A 7,307-nucleotide genomic window follows, 5' to 3' on the forward strand; every position below is an offset into this window, starting at 1 on the left:
ATTCTGGTAGGGTCCCTGAACCTGAACCAAGTCAAGCCACACTTCATCTACTTCTTACTAGTACTGTCAGTCTCTTCCTCAAACACAACCTACACCTGTTCCTACACCTGTACCTGCACCTACATCTGCACCTACATCAGCACCTGCACCTACATCTGCACCTGTACCTGCACCTACATCAGCACCTGCACCTACAGCTATTCCACCTACACTTGTACCTGCACCTACAGCTATTCCACCTGTACCTACACCTGTAACTACACAGTTATTCCACCTGCACCTAGACTTGTGCCTACACCTGCACCTTCACCTACACTTATACCTACACAGCTATTCCACCTACACCTACACCTGTACCTACACCTATTCCTGCACCTACACAGCTATTTCCCTGGACTGCACAGTAAAGTCATCTCCTGTCTGTCTTAGGGCCCTATTCCACCGGACGATTATCGTTCAGATTATCGTTAAATCGTTCGAATCTAAACGATAATCGTTCGGTTGAAATGCAGTAACGATTAACGACCGAACGAGAAATCGTTGATCGCTTTATAAGACCTGGACCTATTTTTATCGTTGCTCGTTCGCAAAACGTTCGCAAATCGTTCGCATTGAATAAGACATCGTTCGGTCGTTCGCAATAGATACGAACGCAATAGCGAAGAAATACGGAAGAAGAAACGATCGCAATTACGATCATAAGTAACGATTATCGTTCCATGGAAATGAGTGAACGTTTTCAGGTCTTTCGCAATAGCGGTCGTTTGAGATCGTTAATCGTTAGCGATTATGCTAACGATAATCATCCGGTGGAATAGGGCCCTAAGTCCTGGACTCTGTGCTTATTTCCTCCTCCTCCTCCTCCTCCTCCTCCTCCGCACGTGCACCTTCCCTCACACCTGTGCTCCCTGTACATAGCCCAGCGCCCGGGGGTGGGTATCACCACTTCTGGCCACCGTGACAAGTGTCCTAGTGAAAACCCCAGAGCTCACTTGCTGTTGCCATCTAGCACCCCAGGTCATGGCAACCTGACGTACAATGTGCACAAAGGTGTAACAATACACAGACAGGTTATATGCACGATTATTTACACAGAATGTTTGGATATTTATCTTCCTATAACACATTGTGGAAAACCCCCTTACTGGTGATAGAGGGAGGAATAGTGCGCTGCAGGCTGCCCGGAGGATGGAAGCCAGAGGGGAGGAAGTCTCCCCCTGCGTATATACAGTCACCTATGGAGGAGAGGGAGTCTCCCCCTGTATATATACAGTCACCTATGGAGGAGAGGGAGTCTCCCCCTGTATATACAGTCACCTATGGAGGAGAGGGAGTCTCCCCCTGTATATACAGTCACCTATGGAGGAGAGGGATTCTCCCCCTGTATATACAGTCACCTATGGAGGAGAGGGAGTCTCCCCCTGTATATACAGTCACCTATGGAGGAGAGGGAGTCTCCCCCTGTATATACAGTCACCTATGGAGGAGAGGGAGTCTCCCTCTGTATATACAGTCACCTATGGAGGCAGATGGGTGAGGGAGTCTCCCCCTGTATATACAGTCACCTATGGAGGTAGATGGGTGAGGGGAGGAGGGAGTCTCCCCCTGTATATATACAGTCACCTATGGAGGCAGAAGGGTGAGGAGAGGAGGGAGTCTCCCTCTGAATATATACAGTCACCTATGGAGGCAGAAGGGTGAGGAGAGGAGGGAGTCTCCCTCTGTATATATACAGTCACCTATGGAGGCAGATGGGTGAGGGGAGGAGGGAGTCTCTCTCTGTATATATACAGTCACCTATGGAGGCAGATGGGTGAGGGGGGAGGGAGTCTCCTCCTGTATATACAGTCACCTATGGAGGCAGATGGGTGAGGGGAGGAGGGAGTCTCCCCCTGTATATACAGTCACCTATGGAGGCAGAAGGGTGAGGGGGGAGGGAGTCTTCCCCTGTATATACAGTCACCTATGGAGGCAGAAGGGTGAAGGGGGAGGGAGTCTCCCCCTGTATATATACAGTCACCTATGGAGGCAGATGGGTGAGGGGGGAGGGAGTCTCCTCCTGTATATACAGTCACCTATGGAGGCAGATGGGTGAGGGGAGGAGGGAGTCTCCCCCTGTATATACAGTCACCTATGGAGGCAGAAGGGTGAGGGGGGAGGGAGTCTTCCCCTGTATATACAGTCACCTATGGAGGCAGAAGGGTGAAGGGGGAGGGAGTCTCCCCCTGTATATATACAGTCACCTATGGAGGTAGATGGGTGAGGGGAGGAGGGAGTCTCCCCCTGTATATACAGTCACCTATGGAGGCAGAAGGGTGAGGGGGGAGGGAGTCTCCCTCTGTATATATACAGTCACCTATGGAGGTAGATGGGTGAGGGGGGAGGGAGTCTCCCCCTGTATATATACAGTCACCTATGGAGGCAGAAGGGTGAGGAGAGGAGGGAGTCTCCCTCTGTATATATACAGTCACCTATGGAGGCAGAAGGGTGAGGAGAGGAGGGAGTCTCCCTCTGTATATATACAGTCACCTATGGAGGCAGATGGGTGAGGGGAGGAGGGAGTCTCTCTCTGTATATATACAGTCACCTATGGAGGCAGATGGGTGAGGGGGGAGGGAGTCTCCCCCTGTATATACAGTCACCTATGGAGGCAGAAGGGTGAGGGGGGAGGGAGTCTTCCTCTGTATATACAGTCACCTATGGAGGCAGAAGGGTGAAGGGGGAGGGAGTCTCCCCCTGTATATATACAGTCACCTATGGAGGCAGATGGGTGAGGGAGGAGGGAGTCTCCCCCTGTATATACAGTCACCTATGGAGGCAGAAGGGTGAGGGGGGAGGGAGTCTTCCCCTGTATATACAGTCACCTATGGAGGCAGAAGGGTGAGGGGGGAGGGAGTCTTCCCCTGTATATACAGTCACCTATGGAGGCAGAAGGGTGAGGGGGGAGGGAGTCTCCCCCTGTATATATACAGTCACCTACAATGTTATAATTCTGGTTCCTCACTGAGGTAATGGTTGGGTAAGCCTCCGACCCCGCAGAGTGATCATACAGAGATATACCACCCGACCATACCTGACCCCGCAGCGTGATCATACAGCACCGGCTGACCCCTGACCCCGCAGCGTGATCATACAGCACCAGCTGACCCCTGACCCTGCAGCGTGATCATACAGCACCGGCTGACCCCTGACCCCGCAGCGTGATCATACAGCACCGGCTGACCCCTAACCCCGCAGCGTGATCATACAGCACTGGCTGACCCCTGACCCCACAGCGTGATCATACAGCACCGGCTGACCCCTGACCCCGCAGCGTGATCATACAGTACCGGCTGACCGCTGACCCTGCAGCGTGATCATACAGCACCGGCTGACCCCTAACCCCGCAGCGTGATCATACAGCACCGGCTGACCCCTGACCCCGCAGCGTGATCATACAGCACTGGCTGACCCCTGACCCCGCAGCGTGATCATACAGCATCGGCTGACCCCGCAGCGTGATCATACAGCACCGGCTGACCGCTGACCCTGCAGCGTGATCATAAAGCACCGGCTGACCCCTAACCCCGCAGCGTGATCATACAGCACCGGCTGACCCTGCAGCGTGATCATACAGCACCGGCTGACCCCTGACCCCGCAGCGTGATCATACAGCACCGGCTGACCTCTGACCCTGCAGCGTGATGATACAACATACAGAGGCTGATGAACACTATATAATAACTATATAGGGAATTACTCGGGCGGAGACGCACAGGACCCCTCACATGTTTGACCAATTTCCTCTATTTCATGACAAGGTACTTTTTTTTTTTTGCTTTCGTTTTTCTCTTTTGCATAGAATATTCCGTTACAAAATATTTTCTCTTTATTGTGGATATTCCGGGCACACAACCCGCTAACACCGACTACAATGGTGATCTGGGTCTGCTAGGAACCTACAGCGATGATCACCGGGGCAGTAGGGGATGATCCCACCCGCAGATCTGCGGCACAAAATGTACATTCTTTCTGCATCACAAGAAAAAGTCTTATATCTGCAGCAAATAAGTGAGCGTCATGGTCTCCTGAGCTGTGTGCATCATGTATACGGTGACTGGTGACCCTGTGTGCATCATGTATACGGTGACTGGTGACCCTGTGTGCATCATGTATACGGTGACTGGTGACCCTGTGTGCATCATGTCTACGGTGACTGGTGACCCTGTGTGCATCATGTATACGGTGACTGGTGACCCTGTGTGCATCATGTATACGGTGACTGGTGACCCTGTGTGCATTATGTATACGGTGACTGGTGACCCTGTGTGCATCATGTCTACGGTGACTGGTGACCCTGTGTGCATCATGTATACGGTGACTGGTGACCCTGTGTGCATCATGTATACGGTGACTGGTGACCCTGTGTGCATCATGTATACGGTGAATGGTGACCCTGTGTGCATCATGTATACGGTGACTGGTGACCCTGTGTGCATCATGTATACGGTGACTGGTGACCCTGTGTGCATCATGTATACGGTGATTGGTGACCCTGTGTGCATCGTGTATACGGTGACTGGTGACCCTGTGTGCATCATGTCTACGGTGACTGGTGACCCTGTGTGCATCATGTATACGGTGATTGGTGACCCTGTGTGCATCATGTCTACGGTGACTGGTGACCCTGTGTGCATCGTGTATACGGTGACTGGTGACCCTGTGTGCATCATGTATACGGTGACTGGTGACCCTGTGTGCATTATGTATACGGTGACTGGTGACCCTGTGTGCATTATGTATACGGTGATTGGTGACCCTGTGTGCATCGTGTATACGGTGACTGGTGACCCTGTGTGCATCATGTATACGGTGACTGGTGACCCTGTGTGCATTATGTATACGGTGACTGGTGACCCTGTGTGCATTATGTATACGGTGACTGGTGACCCTGTGTGCATCATGTATACGGTGACTGGTGACCCTGTGTGCATTATGTATACGGTGACTGGTGACCCTGTGTGCATCATGTATACGGTGACTGGTGACCCTGTGTGCATCATGTATACGGTGACTGGTGACCCTGTGTGCATCATGTATACGGTGACTGGTGACCCTGTGTGCATCATGTATACGGTGACTGGTGACCCTGTGTGCATCATGTATACGGTGATTGGTGACCCTGTGTGCATCGTGTATACGGTGACTGGTGACCCTGTGTGCATTATGTATACGGTGACTGGTGACCCTGTGTGCATCATGTCTACGGTGACTGGTGACCCTGTGTGCATCGTGTATACGGTGACTGGTGACCCTGTGTGCATCGTGTATACAGTGACTGGTGACCCTGTGTGCATTGTGCATACGGTGACTGGTGACCCTGTGTACAGTACATCTATAGAGGCAGATGGTTGAGGGAGGGGAGGGGAGGACGTCTCCTCCTGTATATATACAGTCACCTATGGAGGTATATGGGTGAGGGGGGAGGGAGTCTCCCCCTGTATATACAGTCACCTATGGAGGCAGAAGGGTGAGGGGAGGAGGGAGTCTCCCCCTGTATATATACAGTCACCTATGGAGGCAGATGGGTGAGGGGAGGAGGGAGTCTCCCCCTGTATATGCAGTCACCTATGGAGGCAGATGGGTGAGGGAGGAGGGAGTCTCCCCCTGTATATACAGTCACCTATGGAGGCAGAAGGGTGAGTGGGGAGGGAGTCTCCCCCTGTATATATACAGTCACCTATGGAGGCAGATGGGTGAGGGGAGGAGGGAGTCTCCTCCTGTATATACAGTCACCTATGGAGGCAGATGGGTGAGGGGAGGAGGGAGTCTCCTCCTGTATATACAGTCACCTATGGAGGCAGATGGGTGAGGGGAGGAGGGAGTCTCCCCCTGTATATATACAGTCACCTATGGAGGCAGATGGGTGAGGGGGGAGGGAGTCTCCCCCTGTATATACAGTCACCTATGGAGGCAGAAGGGTGAGGGGGGAGGGAGTCTCCCCCTGTATATAAACAGTCACCTATGGAGGCAGATGGGTGAAGGAAGAGGGAGTCTCCCCCTGTATATACAGTCACCTATGGAGGCAGATGGGTGAGGGGAGGAGGGAGTCTCCCCCTGTATATACAGACACCTATGGAGGCAGAAGGGTGAGGGGGAGGGAGTCTCCCCCTGTATATACAGTCACCTATGGAGGTAGACGGGTGAGGTAGGAGTGGCAGTCAGTGGCCCCTTCCCCGTTCCTTATCTTACGGGGCGGTCGCACATCCTTACTCTCCATCATATACGGGACAGGAGTGTGAGGAATTTTCCATCTCCTTAGTCTTTCTTTCTTCTGCCATCAGTTTTTCCGTCCCTGAGCGGCCGTATATAGATTTATAAGACCTGAGGTGACATTACGATGGATGGCAGCGCTAAAAAAAAAATCCCCTTTATAAAGACGAGTCTGTAAGTCTCCGAGCCGCGGGGAGTTTCATCACCTGACGAGTGTTACACAATGGCCTCCGACCTCCTGCATGTAACCCTACCAGCTAAACGTGTCTGACATTGTATGGACGTCGCTTATTCCATCCCATCAGTCACTTCTGCTTATAGTACATTGCTGCATGGTATGTATGTGGTATTTATCTCCAGCTCCTCTTACCTCATATCACCCCATACATACATCACCCCATACATACATCACCCCATACATACATACATACAGTATATCACCCCATACATACATCACCCCATACATACATCACCCCATACATACATACATACAGTATATCACCCCATACATACATCACCCCATACATACATCACCCCATACATACATACATACAGTATATCACCCCATACATACATCACCCCATACATACATCACACCATACATACATACAGTATATCACCCCATACATACATCACACCATACATACATACAGTATATCACCTTATACATACATCACCCCATACATACATCACCCCATACATACATACATACAGTATATCACCCCATACATACATCACCCCATACATACATACATACAGTATATCACCCCATACATACATCACCCCATACATACAGTATATCACCTTATACATACATGACCCCATACATACATCACCCCATACATACATACATACATACAGTATATCACCCCATTCATACATTACATCACCCAAACATACATTATATCACCCTATACACACATCACCCCATACATACATACATTATATCACCCATACATACATACATTATGTCACCCTATACACACATCACCCCATACATACATGACCCCATACATAAATACAGTATATCACCCATACATACATACATACATTAT

This window comes from Dendropsophus ebraccatus, chromosome 6 (assembly GCF_027789765.1).
Source record: "Dendropsophus ebraccatus isolate aDenEbr1 chromosome 6, aDenEbr1.pat, whole genome shotgun sequence".
Classification (NCBI taxonomy): domain Eukaryota; kingdom Metazoa; phylum Chordata; class Amphibia; order Anura; family Hylidae; genus Dendropsophus; species Dendropsophus ebraccatus.